This window comes from Rhinopithecus bieti, unplaced genomic scaffold (assembly GCF_001698545.2).
Source record: "Rhinopithecus bieti isolate Rb0 unplaced genomic scaffold, ASM169854v2 scaffold_23748, whole genome shotgun sequence".
Lineage (NCBI taxonomy): Eukaryota > Metazoa > Chordata > Mammalia > Primates > Cercopithecidae > Rhinopithecus > Rhinopithecus bieti.
The window spans coordinates 677814-697854 of record NW_016811596.1 but is presented as its reverse complement, the minus strand read 5'-3'; positions in this window follow the sequence as shown (position 1 = coordinate 697854).

The window sequence follows — 20041 nt, the reverse complement described above, 5'->3', positions numbered from 1 at the left end:
TATAAATAAAACTTTCTAAAATTATCAGTATTAAAATTTTATTTCAAGCATTTCCCCTACCTACTTCAGTTCCTTGAATGTAATAAACATTGCCTAGTGAGTAAAAAACAGTGAGAGGAGTTTTAATAAACTTTGTCAAGTCTTTTTTGTCTCAGATGTACTTTAAATATCCCAATGTCATTCAATAAGCTAATAGAGGTCTTACTTCTCATGTAATTTCCAGCAACAGAATTAGACTAGATCCACAGGGCCAAAATTCACTCATTCAGGGATGAACTTAGCGTGGCATCTGAAAGTATGGGAAAATTAGTACCTTGTGATAAATCAAGAGCATCGTTACACTTGGCAGTCTTCATAACTTTCCCTTATCCACAATCCCATCATAATTTGGGTAGTCGATAACATTCAGAAAGATACTAGGAAGAGAAAGAACTAGAGAAGTTGACTTCTTAGGTTTGTGGAAACATTGTAGGTTACTTCAAAGTAACCTGCTGAATTTGAAGCAAGGCTGAGTTACAGATCATTATCTGCTATTTATAAATGGTTCATTCTATTAAACTATCTATCTAACCTTAGGCGTTGCCAGATGTCTGATATTGAAGCAGGTGGTCTGGTATTTCAACTTTCTGCCTTGTTTTTTGTTTTGTTTTGTTTTGTTTTTTAAAAAAGACATAAAATCTCTGTATGGAACAGAATACCATGTAATTTGCAATGTAGCTTCTGTTACAGACTATGGTCAATGAATTTTCTAGCTCTATGAATGTGGTTCTTTTTTAACTTGGTAAAACTTTTTTTTAATTGAAAGTGAGTGTAACATATCTTTTTGAAAGCAACTGACAATCTCTTCAAAGCCTCAGTGTCCTGTTCTATAAAATGGAAATGCTAGCTAGCCTTGTTCACATTTAGGGTGGCTATAGTAATCAACTGAGACGATCTGTGTGAAAGCGTTTTTGTTCGTTGTTAGGAATTGTACCAATGAAAGTTGTTGCTGTTGCTCTTTTTGTTATTCTTCTGAGTCTTCCAGTGGTTTTAAAAAGGATAAAATTGTGTTTTCAGTCTTTATCACATTCTTTAATAAACAGGCTTTTGTTTGCCCCAAAGTTTAAAGCATAATTTAAAGCTATGTCTAGTTTTATTGTTGATTGTTGTAAATAGATTTCCCTAATCTGGGTATATAGTGAGGCAGAGGTTGTTGAAGAGAATTTGCTTCCATTGACACTCTAAATTCTTCCGGCTCTTCAGTACTTCTACAAAGTGGAAAATGACTTCTTTAATCAGAACCTTCCTGTTGCCTCTTGCAAAGTCATGTCTTACCTCTCTTAAGCTCCTCTTCCCTGCTGCTTGAGAACAATAGCATTTTCTCCCTCCAGCTTGCCCCACCTCCCTTACCAGAGCAAATTGGCCAATGCCTCATCTCAGTAGCAGACTGATGATGGGGTCTCCTTTGGAAATAAATCTGCAATTTGACATTTTTTTCATCATCCTTTTTGTTTTAATCCTTAATATTACAATTACTCACTTTTTAAAAGAACTCTGAATGAAATGTATGTAGTTTATTTTGCATTCTTACTACATTAATAGCATCTTTATTATCTTTTAACTGCCTACAAAACATTAATGGAGATCAAAACAAGATCTTGTACTTCTGTGGTTCATGTTTTTGAGCTGGAAAATCATTCTAAACTCTTAGTATTATAGGATATATCTTTTTCCCTCTATTCTTCTAAGTTCTTGACTGGGGCTGCTTTAACAAAAGACAGATTAATAGGAAAAAGGCATACAAATTTATTTAATGTAAGTTTTTTTGTGACACAGGAGCCTTCATAAGAAGTGAAGACCCAAAGCAATATTTATATCTGACTATTTCTATGCTAAGTTTGATGAAAACTGGAAAGTCATGGAAAAATCAGTTAGGACAAAGAGTGTAAAATAAGTGTAATAAATAAAGGGGAAGCCTAGGAAGGCCTGTTAGTTCTGATTCCCCTCAGTGTCCCATATTCAAAGGTAAGAATGCTCCTTTCCTCAGGGTGGAAGGAGGGCACCTCCCATGTGAGAGGCTTATAACCTGCTTCAAGGGAGGACAGAAAAGCCCAGGGAGAACTTTCTGTCATTTCTCAAATTCCTTCAGCTTAAAATATTCAATATGCCAAGGTGCCATATTTTGGCATAAAATATTCTGAACCCCATCACTTTCAGAAGTTAAATAATGCTCTACACTGTCACCAGGTTTAGCATGTATGTTAGGTAATTTAATCTTTTTTGTTACTGTAAGAAACCTGGCCCCAAATTAACTGATAATGAGGTATAACAGTTAAAACTTCATAGACATTTTGAATTGTATTGATAGCTGAGAGTTTCTGGACAATTCAAAACTTTCTAAATCTTGTATACTCTGCAGACTTCTGAAGTCAAATTGCCGTCCTGAAATTTCAGTTGTTCAGAATTATATACTAAGATTAGCTGGTGAAGTAGACTTGGGTCTTCTAATTACTGATCACAATGACTTAAGAAAACATGTTTAAACTAATTAAAGGTTTAAGCAGTGTTTGCAGTTGAAATAACATTTGGGCTCAGCATTTGCCCAATTCACCACACTAAGAACAAAATATTCTAATCCTTCAAATAGATTAAATTGAGTGCTGAAAAATTCAATTTCACACAGTATTTACAAGTATATTTATATAGGACTAAAATTAATTATGTAGAACAATTTGAGTTTCAATACCTATAGTGACGGAATTTGGAAATGTAAAAAGCGGAGCGCTTTTATTGTTATTGATATATTTGAAAGCTTCACCACCAACCCTCCTCTTCAGCAAATTTTTATATGACTTTTTAAAAAGTTCTTTAAAATGAATTTTAGTTCTCTATAAGTAAATCAAAGAGTGTTCCACCAAAGTGAACTATATAATAAGATGAGGCATTGTTTCAACTGTACAAAACTGAGAATTCAATCTGACAAATATTTATTGGGGCACATAGATTAATAAGACAAAATCCCTGCCTACTTACAATTTAAGTCTTAGAATAAATACACTTTAAGTGTGTAATACAGTTGTCAGACTGAGAGCTCAACTCAGTTCATGTGGTGGCTACTGTATTTGGGTGATCCTAATAGTCCTAAGTAGTAATCTAGAAGAAGGCCAGTAGAGCAATTCTTATCATCCAGTCTTTTACCCATGTTTGGGATAAGCCTCACTTTGGAGAAAATGTTATACATGTAAGTTTACCAAACAGGTAAGCTTAAGGGGAGAAGTGAATTAATTATTCTATTACAAAATAGGGGGGATGCTCTTTTTCCTGAAAGATTCATTGTTAAGGTCATTTAACTAGCAAACACCTGTAGTGGCATTAACATAGAATCAATTTTGCAAAAAAATCAATTTACATTTAATTTTCCAAAAGTGACAGCCCATAAGGCCAATGCCTAGAATGGCGATGATTATAGAGTGAACATTTTATAAGATGAGGACATCTTTCAAAAGTTGACATATTTGGTTGGCATTCACTGTTAAACTGACAGAGTACCTGATCATTCCCACCAAGCCAAAGGCAAAGGGTAAAAATATGGCAAGGGACTCTTCTAAACTGTGGCTTCTTTTTCCACCCACAGAAACACTATATTATTATAATCCAAAACAGAATATGGCCAATAAAATAGTTTTATACTAAACTGTTAATTTAGAATGAATACATTAAAAAATAAACAAACAGTTGCTGACTGCATAAAGGAGAAAATTTCACTGCTGATACTTACAGTTTTTTTTAAGAAAGCAGTGATTTTGCCAAGTTTCATAGTTCAGGCATTAGAACTCTGCCACTGCTCCAAAAAATAAAAATAAATAATAACTAGTTAAATTAGTGCTTGGGGAAATGGATTAGATTGTAATGTATGCAAGCAATTAAGCAACACTGACTTGATTCACTGGGATGTCTAAAATGGCATTTTAAAAAATGAAAGTAGCTAAATTTGGCCCTGATAAAATATATAGCAGCAATGGGTTAGGAATTTCGCAGTTTTGCCCAAAGAGTCCAATCAAACAACCCATATATTAGGTGGCCGTTAACATGCTGGCAGCTGAATTTTTTACGTCAGTTTCCAAGGTTGCACAGTAATTACATCTGCTGTGAGTCATTTTGGCAGCATATTTTATAAAAGTTTTACAGGTTTGCTGGGAAGTGATTATTCAAAGTCACCTTTTATAGATTCTACCATGAATATTAGACAATTCTTTGAAAATGTTAGTGTTTACCACTCACATTGCTTCTGGTTTAGGTGTAGCTGGTATTTGAGGGTTTAGTATAGTATATGAGTAGAACTTCCTTTTCTTTGTAGACCCTCTGTTCCCTAGCATTACTGGTTTATGTTCCCACTGAGCTACGGCCAGAACAAAATAAATCCAGTTGCCTTTTGCTGTTCAAGGCCAACCAAACAACCATGGAAAGAATTTGTTGTTCTGAGCATTTGTCCTAGCATGTCATTACAAGGTAGTGATGTGCAATATCATGACCGATGCAGTCCACAAAGGGGTTGCTCATTTAAAGTGCTGACGAATTTAGATGTAATATTTTTGTGCTTGCCCTTTTATTCTTATTACCAATTATATCCAGTCAGTGCCCAGAGATGTATTTGAGGCTGTGATTGGATAAACCACTTAGCATAACTTTTAGATCTGCTGTTTGTTAAATCAAATATGCATTAGCTTATTCTATTTGCATTAGTACATTTTCACAGCTGAATGAAAAGTCCTGGTCGTTTCTTCAGATTAATATTTTAAACACATCTTACTGTTTTGTTTCAGGGATGGCATCGTATTAATTTTAGGCTATAAAGGCCAGGTAAGAAAAATAACAGGTTGCATTTCAGAGAACGGTGCATGATTTCACTTCAGTCAATATCAGCGCTGGAATTGGGGAATCAGTATTGGAATTCAGGAGGGGGAAAGATAAATAGCAGTAAAACTTGGGCTCTAGGGAAGGTTAAAAACTAAAAGGGAAGAGAACAAACTATCTTGTTTTCTGTGGTCAGTAGCAGCGTCAGCACAATCTCCAGCAAAGCCCAGATAATATGTGATACCTCTAGCTTAAAAGATGTGGGGGTCAGAAGATGATGGTTGGCATAGCAGAACCAATGTTTTTCACCTTTCTGCTCACCAAGGATCCAAAAGGCAAATGCAGTTGTGTTTTCTCCGTTTTCCTCACTCTTTCGCCATGGGAGTAAGCATGTTTGTAAGCTTTGCTGATTCCTCTGCCTTTGCGACCTTGAAATCTTCTGTTTACATGGTCTGCGTGTTGTGACCACTTGCTTATGGGGTTCCCTCACTTCTCCTCATTCAAAGGAGAACACATTTTTGAAATCAGATTTTAGACCTTAAAATTTACTAATAGCAATTTCTACATTTTTGGAAAAGCATTTGAAAACTGCTTATTCATCCAACACGTATCTAGAGAGGGTCTGCTCTTGCGGGGAGGCTCTTCTTAGCAGTGTGGGTTCAGTGGTAAAGACTAGCATCTTGTCTTCATGGAGTCTACATTCTGATGGAAGAGAGTTGATTAAAAAATTATTATAAGTGCTGTGAAGAGAAAAAAGCAGGGTAAGGGAGAGAGAAAAATAAGGTAGTCACTATTTTAGATAAAACGTTCAAGAAAGGCCTTTGTGAGGAAGTGACATTTGTACAGACCTAGATGAAGTGGGGGAGTGAGTCCTGCCACGCTCTCTGAGTAGAGTATTTCAGAAGGACTAAGTAGCTCCTGCAAAGGCTTTGAGGCAAGAACACAATTAACTTGCTTAGAAGCAGCAAATGCAGCTAGAACAGAGAAAATAAGCAAAACTTTGGAATGATGCAGATATAAACAGTGGCCGGATGATGGAGAACATTTGAGATCCCACTTAGGCAGCTGGATTTTATTCTGAATGTCCTGGAATGCCATGAAGGATTTCAGGCAGGGAAAGTAGCATTTTCTGACTCACCTTTCTAAAATCTATCTCAGCTGCTGTGTGGAGAATATTATGAAGGACCTAGGGTTGGGCATGTGAAAGACTGGAAGCAAGGGGATCCATTAGAAGACTGTACTGTAATTTATGCTAACATTGTACATCTCTTGGGCTACATTAGTAGCAGCTGAAGTGGCAAGAAATAATCAAGATGCAGGGTATATATTGAAGACTTGATAGGATGTTGGTGAATTTGAATGAGGAATGTGGGAAAGAAAGTCAAGGATGGGCCCTGGCCCTTTAGCCTGAGCAAGTGCATAAATACTGGTGCCACTTATCAAAATGGGGTAACCTAGCGGGGAGCAGTTTGGAAGGCAAAGAGGAGTGTATTAGTCAGTTTTGGCTGCTGTAACAAAATACCAACAACTGGATGCTTAAACAACAGAAATTTATTTCTCACAGTTCTAGAGGCTGAGAAGTCCAAGATCAAGATGCTGGTTGATTTGCTTCCTGTTGAGGGCTCTCTTGCTGGCATCTTTCTGTTTTCACATGGCAGAGAAAGAAAGAGAGTGAGAATGAGAGAGAGAGAGCACTAGCAAGCTAGCTCTTGGTGTCTCTTCTAAAAAGACACTAATCCCATCAAACCAGAACCTCACTCTCGTGACCTCATCTAACCCTAATTACCTCCCAAAAGCTCCATCTCCAAATACCATCACATTGGAGATTAGCGTTTCAGCATATGAACTTGGGGGAGACACAAACTTTCAATCCATAACAGGGAGATGTGGTTTTGGTCATTTTTCTGCTTTTCTTAACTGCAGGTGCAGACTTGTTTATCAGTCATTCAAGTAAAGATGAATAGTCAACTACAGGAGTGTGGAGCTCAGGGAGAGTTTGAGAGAGGACGTATAAATCCGGAAGACTTCTCATAAGGGTTTAAAACCACAAAAGAGATGTGAACACCTAGGAAGTTGAAGGAGGAGGAAAAATGCCAAGGACTAAAAGAGTTGGCGGATTCAGTAAGGAGACTGAGAAGAAGTTCCTGAGGCAACAAGAATACTAGCAGAGTATTGTGTCTCAGAAACCAAAGAAAGAGTAGTGTGTTTTAAGAGAGAGAGAAACAGAGCTTAATTGCGTCAAATGCCGTTGATGGGTCAAATAAGATAAGAACTAAGAACTGACCTTTGATCCTAAGCGAAATGACACAGGAACAGAAAACCAAATACCACAGGTTCTCACTAGTAAGTGGAAGCTACACGTTGAGTGCACATGAACACAAAGATGGGAAGAATAGCCACAGGGGCCTACTTGAGAGAGTGTGAGAGGAGATTGAGGGTCAAAAAACTACCTATTGGATCCTATAGGAAGTGATTTTGTCACTACCTGGGTGACAAAATCATTTGTACACCAAACTCCAGCAACACGCAATTTACCCATGTAACAAACCCACACATGTACCCCCTAAACCTAAAATAAAAGTTGAGAAAAGAAAAAATAAAGGACTGACTGTTGACTATAGCTAGAAGGAGAACGCTGGGGATCCTGACAAGAATGGTTTCTGTGGGAAAATGGAGAACACAGCCTGAATGGAGTGGGCTAGAAGGAGAAGTGAAGAGGTGAATAAGGAAAGCCTACACATGGAAGCCTTTTGAAGGTTTTATTTTGCTGCATGGTAGAGAGAAGAAATGGGACAATAATTAGGATGTGTGGTCTAGAAAAGAATTTTTTTTTTCAACTTTTAGTTTAGATGCAGGGGATACACATGCACGTTTGTTACAAAGGTATATTGCATGATGTTGAGTACGATTGAACCTATCACCCAGGTAGTGAGCATAGTACCCAGTAGGTAGTTTTTCAATCCTTCACCCACTTCTTCTCCCTTCTTGTATTCTCCAGTCTGTTGTTTCCGTCTTTATGTCCATGTGTACTCAGTGTTTAGCTCCTCCCTATAAGTGAGAACATGCAGTATTTGGTTTTCTTTTTCTACATTAGCTTACTTAGGATAATGGTCTCCAGCTCCATCCATGTTACTGCAAAGGATGTGACTTTCTTTTTTATGACTATGTAGTATTTGTAGTATTCCATAGTGTTTACCACATTTTCTCTATCCAATCCACCATTGATGGGCACCAGGTTGAATCTATGTTTTTCTTACTGTGAATAGTGCTGTGATGAGCATACAGATGCATGTGTCTTTTTGGTAGAATGATTTATTTTCCTTTGGATATATAGGCAGTAATGGGATTGCTGAGTCGAATGGTAGTTCTAAGTTCTTTGAGAAACCTCCAAACTGCTTTCCACAGTGGCTGAACAAATTTACATCCCCACCAACAGTGTATAAACGTTTCTTTTTCTCTGCAGCTCTGCCAACACCTGTTATTTATTTTTTTACTTTTTTATTTATTTTTTTTTTACTTTTTAATAGAAGCTATTCTGACTGCTATGAGATGGTATCTCTTTGTGGTTTTGATGTGCATTACTCTGATGGTTAGTGATAATGAGCATTTTTTCATGTTTCTTGGCCACTTGTATATCTTAGAGAAGAGTTTTTTAAATGAGAGATACTACAGCCTGCATTTATGCTGATTCAGTAGAAAAGTAGAAACTGAAGATACAAGAGAAAGAATAGCTGTAGAAGTGAATGGTCCAGAAGGAATGAGATGCATTGCACAAGTAGAGGAGCTGGTCTTACATGGGAATGCAGTTCCCATCATAAAGGAAGAAAACGCAGAGCACATGGGGGTAGCTTCCATAGTGGGAAGATAAAGTAATTCTTTTCTGATTTCTCAGTCTTGTATTGAAATAAGAGGCAAGCTCATTAGCTGAGAGTGAGGAGTAGAGACAAATGTTGGAAGTTGGGGAAAAAGGAAAGGGTATGGGTGTGAAACACCAGCTTAGAAAAGCGGAAGTATACATCGACTATATAAATATAGTGAGATTGCTGAAGGCCCATTTAAGATCAGTAACTATAAATTTAAGATGAGGCCAATGAATGTTTCTCTATTTAAAATGAGCTTAGCCTGTGTTTTTTCCTAGCCAACTTTGCTACCTGGTGCAGGCAGATAGTAGGTGGAGAGTTGGATTTTAAAGAAGGTTTAGGAAGATGAGGATTTTCTAGGTGAGTCAAGTCAGAGGTAGTCAGAAGTAGAGAGACAGAAGGGATTTTTTTGTTTTTTTCCTCATTTCCAGTATGTTTTCTTTTGCTAAAACCCAATTTCCTAACTAAATCCATGTGTATGCTGGTCTGGTATGTAGGCGTTCAATTTTTTCTTAGTCATGCCATAACTAAAAAATTCAAAGCTGCAAAATAGCTTTCCCAACATAAGTATATAATTTTGTTCTATCGTCCAACTTCATTAATTCAAGTTGAGAAACTCTTTTTAATAACTCCTTTTTACCAGTTGTTCTAGTTTTTCTTATATCAGCATAAGCTGTAGAGAAACAATTATGGATGTTATTAAACAATGGCACTTTTGAGTTTCAAAACAACTTGCTGTAAGATGTTAGAAAATACCTTAATTCATAAAAGGGGGTTTGTTTAAATGAATATACATATTACATTTGGTGAGTGCATATAATCCCTAATCCCATGAAAACCATTAGCAAATGGTAATTTTATTGATGAAGATAGCAGTGCAAATACTGATACATTCCCTCCCACCAAAATGCTTATATGCCATCAAGAACAAAAAACAAAAATCTTAGTTCATTCCAGAGGGTAGCCTTTTAATCTCACACTTTTTTTTTCCCTCATTCTCGCACCTTCCACTTCCTTGAAGAGAGGAAGCATGCAGAATAGGGGCCTCAATAAAGAATTGGGGCACTGCATGGAATGTGGAAGAACAGGAAAAGCATCACAACTGGAGCTGGGCAATGGCAGTGTCTTTTTCCTTCCCTGCCTTGTTGGAATATGGTAGTATTTAAGTATTACCAGGGATTAAGCTGAAGGTGAAAGTATTTTAATAGAAAAAGAAAGAGATTTATAAATCTAGAAGATCGGATGGATTTTTTTTTTTTTTTTGGTTGGATGTTTGGAGTCCTTCTTAGTAGCCTTTGACATTTGATTGCTACAGCTCAATTCAGACTAAAATTTAAAAGCCAGCCTTTCTTTCTCTAGGCTCTTAGTTTTAAGAAGGAGAGTGAAGAGGAACATTTTTAATTCCTTTCTTCGTTGTCCAATTTGTTCACAGAACAGGAATGGTCCCAAAGATTCAGGGTCCATTTGATATTCATAATTAAAGAGTAGGAATGCAGTAGAAGCATCGGTTCTGTGTGTCTCTCGTTATTAACTTGATTGTACATGCATAAAGCAGAAGAGCAAGAGGAAGCCTCAACACCAGGCATTGGGCAGGATTGAAAGAAGGTGCTGGAAGTGAGGGGACGGAGTACCACAACCTGGTCTCTAAGACCTTCTGTTTTAATAGTCTCATGGGAACTTGTCTGCTTATTTATTATAGGGGTCCTTAATTTCCGGGGGTGGAGGTGCTCATGGACTCCTTTAAGAATCTAATAAAAGCTCTAATAACCCCCAAGATTTTATACATACACATTAATTTTGAAAATCGTGTCTAACATTCATAAAGCCAACATTAGAGATAACTGTGCTACATTACGTTAAAAATGCAAGCAAACCAATAAGTTATTTATGAAGTTCTGAATTTGATGTGAAGTGCAGTGATGCCTTGAGTATATTTTTGGGAAACAACTTGATTTTCTTCATTAATTTGAAAGGTTTATACACAGAAACAGAAAAATTAGAGCAACCCCTAACTAAAAGTTTATAGTATTGTAGAGGAAGACGATCAGAATCATTGCCAGAGATTTTTAAGGCCTAACAATCTGCATTCACCCTTCTCAGCCTCAGTCCCATCCCAGGCTATAGAAACCTCTTTTCCGAAACACATTGTGTAATGATTCTGGTTAATCCACATTCAGTTTACAAATCTAAAGTTATAGTGGTGTCTGTCAAATACTTCAGAAGATAATGTTGTAAAATCTCCAAAATTAGTTAAAAGAAGCATTTCCTCCAGGAAAATGTACACATTCAGGTCCTGTAAACTGGATATAATGCCTAAGCTGTGGTGCTGAGAAAGTTCTAACTCAGTGATAGACAGCTCCCATAAATGTGTAGGTCGACACCTAGTTTCCATAAACACAGAGCACCTGTGACTGTATTTCTCTATTCATGACCCACTGGGTCTTTCCTGTGCATGAGATGTCAAATAGTGATTGTTGGGGCAAAGGAAAAAGAGAATAATCAGATCAAGACAGATAATCTGTGTCAACAAATTGAATCCAAGACAAAAACAGAGCCTTTCTCAGACAGCCAGAATGAATTTGCATTCTCTAGTCTTTAGGCCCACCTTGGGATTCCCCTCAAATAAGTGTGCCCCATCCCATTCCATATCCTTTCCATCCTCTACTCCCTTTACCCCCAACACTCCCACACACAGAGTTTGAAAGGTGTTTGGAGAAAATTTTGAAGTATTGAAAGTGTTGAAGGTTCAGTAGTGGTGTTTTCACCTTATACTGCAAAAGAAGATATTTATTATTAAACTCTTTTTTTATATCATACTATTTCTAATAAGAGACTTTAAATGTAACATTCCAGATGTTTAGAAAAGAAACATTTAGTTTATGCTTTGAAATGTTTATTATCTTCTTAAAAATAACTCCCCAAATCTTATTCAATTTGTTTATTCATATGTTCTGCTTCTTTTGACACATATGCCCAAAAACAAATAGAAAACTTCAGCTCACAAACCAATTTTGTACATTCTAATTGTAAATATATATAATATATATTATATTTCATACTTAATGTGAGAAAAATGTGTTATGGTTTTCCTTAAGTCTGGGCTGGGTTTTTACAAAAAGGAAGACCATCAAGTATTCAGGATTCCCTTAATTTCTCAAATGTGAATTTCATCAGAGGTGAAAGAAGATGAAATGCTTCAGTGTAATCTGTGGAGGGTACCTTGGTCAGAAACCTGGTTTGCTCCATATCACTAAAAAAGGTAAGACTGTAATAGATACATTTTATTTCAGATATTTCAAGCTATGCATAGAAAATATAAACATTTAAAAAATAGTGGTCTACTTTATAAAAAATACAATATGATTTCTACATGTAAGAAATATAATGTGATTCAAAGTAATAATAGTAATGTCTCAAAATCGTGCCTTTCTCATTAAAGAATACAATTCAAATAAGATTGAATTTTATCTGTGGTTATCATTTCATGAATGTGACCCAGCCTCCCTCAAGCTGAGTGTCACTTTTGCATACACATTCAAACATGATAAATGTCATCTTAGCATGTGTTTCACTTAAGGACAGGCAAGCCTGTGGCTAGCACAATGCAAGGCCTGGAGATGCGTAGTCTCCCTTTGCCCTTCACCTTGGGGTTCATGGACCAGAGCAGTCTGATGGGGTAGAAAGAGCAATGGACAAAGAGCTGAAAGGCCTAGTCCCATCTCTGGTACTTTCTAATCATTTCAAATTGGATGAAACCCTTAATCTCTCAGTTTCAATGTGCTTCCCTATAACATGGAGGGCAATTATGCCAGCCTGCTTCATAGAGTTGTTATGAGAATAAAATGAGATAATGTAATTGAACATGCTTCAAAAACCGTACTACACACACATACAAGGTAAAAGAAAATCTGGATTCAAACTTTTATAGTTCTCTGGCTCTTGTTTGAGTTATGAGGAGTTTCATAAATCCAGTCCTTTTTTATGGTTAGCTCTAATACTTTATAATGATGCAAAAAAGATTGGGAAATGTGCACTGTAATTGTGCAAGAGAAGATCTGGTACTTTTTCTTTTCCATCTCAATTAACCTCTGCTGAAGGTCATAGACAGGCCAGAGATAAAGGTCCGTTTTCCTTTCTGAATTTGTCCTGCCTTCAAATATGGAAGGAAGAAGCAGCCAGTTGTAGAACATTGCATTTTCCAAAATGCTCTGAGGGAAAAAGGACATTTTCTTCATGTGGCTCCCTTATTCACTTTTTTTCTAAAGTAATATTTTTTGCTATCCACTTTGCCTCTTTGTCTCAATCAAACTTATGAGTGTTTGATTCTAATCATCTACAGGCTGTGATGTTTCTGCATGATATCTCACAGCAGTGTAGGGCCAATAGGTCTCCAGGCCTCAGAGGTTTGATAGTGTTAAGGCTACTGTGAGTAAAAGGAACTTGCCACTATAATAATCCCAATTTCCTAACAGTTTAGGCAACTTGTCTTATTAATATTCCTTTCAGTCATAATCAAAATGTAAAACTACAGCACTATTTAAAAGGTACCCATGGTTTCATACTGGGTTCACATTTGTCATGGAGAGAACATTTTTTTATTTCATATGCAACAAATGCTTTTTGAGTACCTACTGTGTGCCTGAAAGTCTGCTTAAAATTATGAAACAAAAGTAATGGGAACAATAATTACACCGGTTGAGGCCCTATTACATGCCAGTTACAGGGCTACATGCATAATGAATGTAATCCTCACAGCAACGAGAGGTAGGTTTTCTTGTTCCCATTTGCTGGAAGAGGAAATGAGACATGACAAAGCTAAGTAACTTGTGCCAGTTCATCATTCAACAAATATTTATTTATTTATTTTATTTTTAATTAACACATTGTAATTGTACATATTTGTGGCTTAAAATTTGATGTTTTGACACGTGTGTATGTTGTGTGATGGGCAAATCAGGGTTTAGCATATCCATCACCTCATGCATTTATCATTTCTTTATGGTGAAAACATTAAAAACTCTCTTCTAGCTGTTTTGTAACATACCTTACTATTAATCATCTTCACCCTACTGTGCAGTAGAACCCCCCAAATTTTTCCTCCTATCTAATCGTAACTTTTGACAAATATTTATTGATTATGTAAGTCAGATATCAGATGCTACCTTCCTCTCTCTGGAGAGCTAGGTAAGGTGAACCACTCAAGTATGAACTACTCAATTATGCAGCTTTTGAAATCCTTGTGCCTTCACCAATTTTTGTGCTAATTTCCTTGGTTTTGTTTATCTCTTGGGTTTGAGCTATTTACTCACACCAAATGTTAAACTCCACCCTTTCTAGATTTTTCACAACGAAATCCCCTACCCCAAGCATTCATGTCATTTGCAGACTTTTGGAATGTTTTGAGGGGTTCTCTTGAAGGGGCTTACGTTATGTTACCTATGATCTTCCATTTGTTCATTTCTTCTCTCTCTCTGTCTTTCTCTCTCTTTCTCTTCCTTTAGGACTGTGCAGATTTTTGTCCCTTTCTTTTACAGAGCTCTTCTGCTCCTCACAATTCCTGGGTTAAACTTACATACTAAGTTCATTATGATGTTCTGCAGAACCAGCGATCTTCCATTTCACAAGCTCCATGCTGCTTAGAAGGATGGCCTAATTACACAAACAATGTAGAGGCCTAAGTTCCTAAGGTCCTAATTGAGTGTTAAGCCCTGAGAAATAGTTAAATACAAATACCATCTAACCACCTATGCATTTTTTTTTTTTTTTTTAGTTCGACACCCTCACTAAACAAAATACAGGGCCTAATACTGAATCTTAGGCAATAAACTGTAATTTTCAAAAATAAGAGGAGGGGAAAATAAAATATAAAATACTGTATATTTTAATCTTTGTAAATTTATGTTTTTATGTCCATTATTGCAGATGTTGGCAGATTTTTTTTCTGTGGGCCAAATAGTAAGTACTTTTGACTTTGTGAGCCATACATTCTCAGCAACTGCTCACCTCTTTTTTGTGTAGTGACAGCAGCCATATACAATACGTACATAAATGAGTGGGGCTGTGGTTCAATAAATCTTTAGTTTTAAACACTGAGATTTAATTTTACATAATTTTCACATCATAAACTATAATTCTTTTGATGTTTTTCAACTATTAAAAAATATAAAAAACCTTTCTTTGCTTCATAGAAAAACTGACAAGGGCTGTAGTTTGCCAACCCCTACATCATGATACTTTTGTAGTTAGGACAGAAACACCATTTTGTCACATTCTGCTGCCCTGCCCTAGCTAAATCTCAGAGAGTTCATGTACCTTCTAGAAGAAAATTATATACCTGTCACAAAGTACAACAAAGCCCATTATTTCTAACTTCTTTTCATCTCAAAAATGCAGGATAATCTGGCTGGGTGCAGTGGCTCACACCTGTAATCCCGGCACTTTGGGAGGCCAAGGTGGGTGGATCACCTGAGGTCAGGAGTTCAAGACCAGCCTGGCAACACGGTGAAACCTCATCTCTACTAAAAATACAAAATTAGCCAGGTGTGGTGGTGCATGCGTGTAGTCCTAGCTACTTGGGAGGCTGAGGCAGGAGAATTGCTTGAACCTGGGAGGCGGAGGTTGCAGTGAACAGAGATCACACCATTGCACTACAGCCTGGGCAACAAGAGCAAAACTCCATCTCAAAAACATACAAAACAAACCAACAAATGCAATATAATCGGTTTTCTGAGGAAATTGATTTTGGAGTAATGGTCTAATTAGGATGTACTCTTCTTTGGGCCAGTGTCTCAAACCTTAAAATTTTCAGAATTTTTTTAATATGCTGATGTCAACTGTCACTCTTCAAGAGGATGACACAGTAGCAAGTGGTTCCTAACTTATTAATACTAGCCACAGAAGTCTTGAGGCATCTCAAGGAACTAATACAGTAAGTCCTCACTTAACATTGTCACTAGGCTCCTGGAAACTGCAACTTTGTGTGAAATGATGTATAAGAAAACTAATTTTACCATAGGCTAATTGATATAAACAAGAGTTAAGTTCCTAGGCATACTTCTGGTCACAAAAACGTTACCAAACTTCTAAATAAAGACTAAAAACACATCTAATCTTAAACATGAAAATTAATGTGAGCTATATGTACATTTAAGAAGGATAAATAAAAACAAGTAAGATATTTACGCAATTTTTTATGACTCAGTGAGAGACAACAGTTGTAGTCATGGTGAGTTAAATCAGGGAATAAATTTTTTCAAAGTGAAAATTGTCAGGAGCACTTCCAAGCACCACACATTCAAAAACAAACAATAACAAACGTAGTGGACTTGCTGAGCATTTCATTCTGCATTGCTTATTATCATTCATATGATTAGCATAGACTTTACACATTTTTATTTTATAATAATTTGTATTCATTCACTCATTCCTTTTCCAGCTCTCTTATTCTAGTTCAGGGTCGAGGGTGGCCCACAACACAACCCGGTAGCTCAGGGCACAAGGCAGGCACCGCATTGGACAGGTGTGCACTCAGACCCACACCCACACTCAGTCAGACTGAGACCATTTAGACACGCCAGTCACCTACTGTGCACATCGCTGGGAGGTGGGAAGAAATGGAGTATCCAGAGAAAACCCATGCAGATGTGAGGAGAACATGCAAATGGCACACAGATGGTGGTCCCAGCCTGGGATTGATTTGTTTATTTCTCATCAATGTGAAACAAAACTACATTATTTGAGGATCTGCTATATTCTCAAATCCAGATGCTGCTACTCAAATGGTCCATGGACCAGAGACATCAATGTCACCTGAGAATTTGTTAAAAATAAAGACTCTCAGTCCACAGGATAGATAGACCCACTGAGTCAGAATCTTCATTCTAATATGATCCCAAGGTGTTTTGAATGCACATTACTTTTTAAAAACAACACTGTAGACCATAGTTTTACAAACAATGCTGTCATTTAAGCTGAAAGGAAAACACATATCCAGAAGCTAAAATTAATCCTAACATGAATTACTAGAAATTTTGGTTACTATGAAAGTAAAACCCACTTCCCCGGGTTAAAGTTGAGTAACTCAATCTAGTTACCTACATGTTTTACTTCTTTCTGTCTCATTACATTCAGATGTTTGCTTTTATTGATCTTTTGTTTTGGGGGGTTGGTGAAGCAGGAGAGAGACAAGATAATTGAAAAATAAACTTACGAAAGATATAGCCATTGAATTTGTGTTCTGAATGTCTCCAGAACCTTAAAGAAACGTCATCATTTGGAGCCAGAAATGTAAACCAGAAAAAAAGCCTTTGTTTTTATTTTGATTCTTAATGGAAACTCAAATTTTTGGCATCATCATCTTTTAATATTTCTATGATTCATTTGAGGAGCATCTGAATCTTTGTTATTAGTGACATGTATATGTTGTCGGGAAACACTGGAGCCTGAATCTTTGTGACTGTTTTTATTACTTTGCATGAATATGATGATTTCCCATGTAAAGGCTGTAGCGTGTGTTCTTCGCCACAGGTTTGCACATTGAGGTAGGAGTAATGGCTACATTTGCTGTTTACTGAAGTAGATTTCTAAGGGCCTTGCATAAAATTTACAACACGAGCTCTGCCTTCCAGACGTGTGTTTGTTTAAAACTCCCATGATCCATGGCCAAATAGTTTTCTTATATTTGTAAGCGCTTATTATGAATAACAGCTGTGGAGTTGTTCTGTACATCACTATTGGCAGATACTGTTTGGAAACCAATGAGATTCTTAAATGGGTTCATATAAATTCTTATTGTCTACCACCAGTTCAAATGGCTCAGGAACTTCTCTATTATTATTCTCAAGCCCTTCCTTTGTTGTTACCTTTATTAAATTGTACCATCTGATAAGAAATATGTTCCTTATTTTATTCTCCAGTTACAACTCTGATCTGTCATTCTCTCTGTCACCTCCGAAAGAGTAATCTAATTTTAAAAGGTGGACATGAGGCTCCATTGAAAATAACATTTACATTGTCTCTATATGCAAAAATCTTTCCAACTTCCAATTTGCTGGTCCCTTGTATAAAACAGTTGAGGACATAAAATTAAAAAGTCATAAGACTCCCAGTGGACCGGATCCTCATTCTCCTCAGGGAAAGCCAGTCCAGGTATTCTGCCTTCAAGAGATGCCTGGGCCATGGAGCGGAACAAGCATCGGGATCGCATATGTAGTTAACATGAATGGATACACATAATAAAAATATTTCTGCACTCACTGCGCATTCACTGGCAGTGAGAAGACCCTAACTTTAGCGATAACTCTTTTATGCAACTCTAGTGCAATCATAGCCTGTGAACAGTTGATTCTAGTTGCAGTCTATTGCAGAATACTAAAGTGAGGCTTGTTCTTTAGCACAATGCCTGGCCCACAGAAATAACTGGTTAATTGTTCATTAAATGAATGGTCAGTTGTGTAAAATTCTATAAAAGGCTCAGCAAAATCATAGAAAAGTGTACTTTGGCTTTGTGAAACAAAGATGATGGTAGCCATGGTTATAACCAGGGCAGAAGTGACTGTGGGTTGAGGAGTGCACGGTGGTCAGGCAGTGAGGAAGGCCCGTGTGGTGGTCAGGTCTGTAAGTAGATTGACTAAAGAAGACTTAGTGGGCCGGGCGCAGTGTAATCCCAGCACTTTGGGAGGCTGAGGCTGGTGAATCACGAGGTCAGGAGTTCAAGATCAGCTGGCCAACATATTGAAACCCCGCCTCTACTAAAAATACAAAAAATTAGCTGGGCGTAGTGGCAGGCGCCTGTAATCCCAGCTGCTCGGGAGACTGAGGCAGGAGAATCGCTTGAACCCGGGAGGTGGAGGTTGCAGTGAGCCGAGATGGGGCCACTGAACTCCAGCCCTGGTGACAGAGAAGGACTCCATCTCAAAAAACAAAAAAGAAAGACTTTTCTTTCTAGTTGTGCGGTGAGGGGAGGTGACAAGGAAATGCTTTCAGTTTAGTTTACTTTTGGGGTTTTTGTGTGTGTGTGTTTGCTTTTCTTTGTTTCTTAAGTTGGAAGAAATATAAGGATAGTTATAGGCTGAAGGGAAAGAGCAAGGGAGGAGAAAAGCGGGGTGGAGATGTTAGATACTGCGGGGAGGGAAGTATTACCTGAGCAGGACTTAGGAGGGGGCCAAAGCACTTAAGATCCACAGCACAGGTAGAGACATTGACCAGGGGGACATTCCGCAAATATTCTTTAATGAAGCATAAGAATGATAAATTCAGAGTCAAGCGTCATAGGTAATGCTAATAGTGTTTATGCATATTAATACTCATTGGTATTTCTGTGCCTTTTTTTAATGTTTGCAGGGAGCTTGCATTTATTATTTTTTACTCTATAGTTACTTATTGAGAAAGGACAGATTTGAGTTAAAAAGAAAGTCCCTACTCTGAAAGTATCATAGATCAAATAAAGGGCTGAATCAAGAATCAAAAGACCTGGGTTCTAATTTCAGCAGGAATATATATGCCTCCGGGTCTATAGCAATAATTTGCCTTTATGAATTATACACATTTATAAAATATTTAAGAAGTATAATCAAGAACATGTGTTGACTAAGTATGAGTAGAAAAGGAAAGGAAAGAATCAAAAATGACCCTTAGGTTTCTAATTTTGAATAACTGAGTGGATGGTAGAAATACTAGAGAGAAAATAATTATACCAGATTATTAGAATCCATTGAAATAATGTTTACATTCAACCTATATTCAATCTATGTGTAAGCTAAACACATTCTACCAAAGACATTCATGTTAAGAAACTGATAAATAATGTTCCCTGTAAATATGGAATTTATAGAATAAACTATAATTAGCTAAAATGGGGAGCCAAACTATAGTACAGTCTTACAGCTTGTGAGTTAAATGGAAGAAAAATGAAATAATTTTACTGTTAACTTAGGAGAGGTGGCAGAAATAGATATACAGGATTTTTAACAATTAAATTTTCCTATATTCTTATTTATCCTGAGGTGCCATTGGTCTTGTTATTTAACTTACCCATTATTTCTTCTGAAACAATTGCATTATAGTAATTGTAGATAAATATAACCCTGGAGTACTATAGATCACTGAAATGTTGGTTGCTTTAAGCAAAAAGAAGTATCAAATCAAGTCAGTTTCTAGACTGCTGTTCTCCTGGGCACTGGTTCATCGCTCAGAGCTGTCAAATGGTCTTGTCACTCCCAAGCTTCTGACACGCAGGACTAATTGTTTGCAGCCTAAGGCGTTGCATGTCCCACTTTTAAAGGCATCAAGGCAAGCATTTTCTGAATTATCTTATCACTCTAGTTCTTCTATATTAATGGCATAATAAT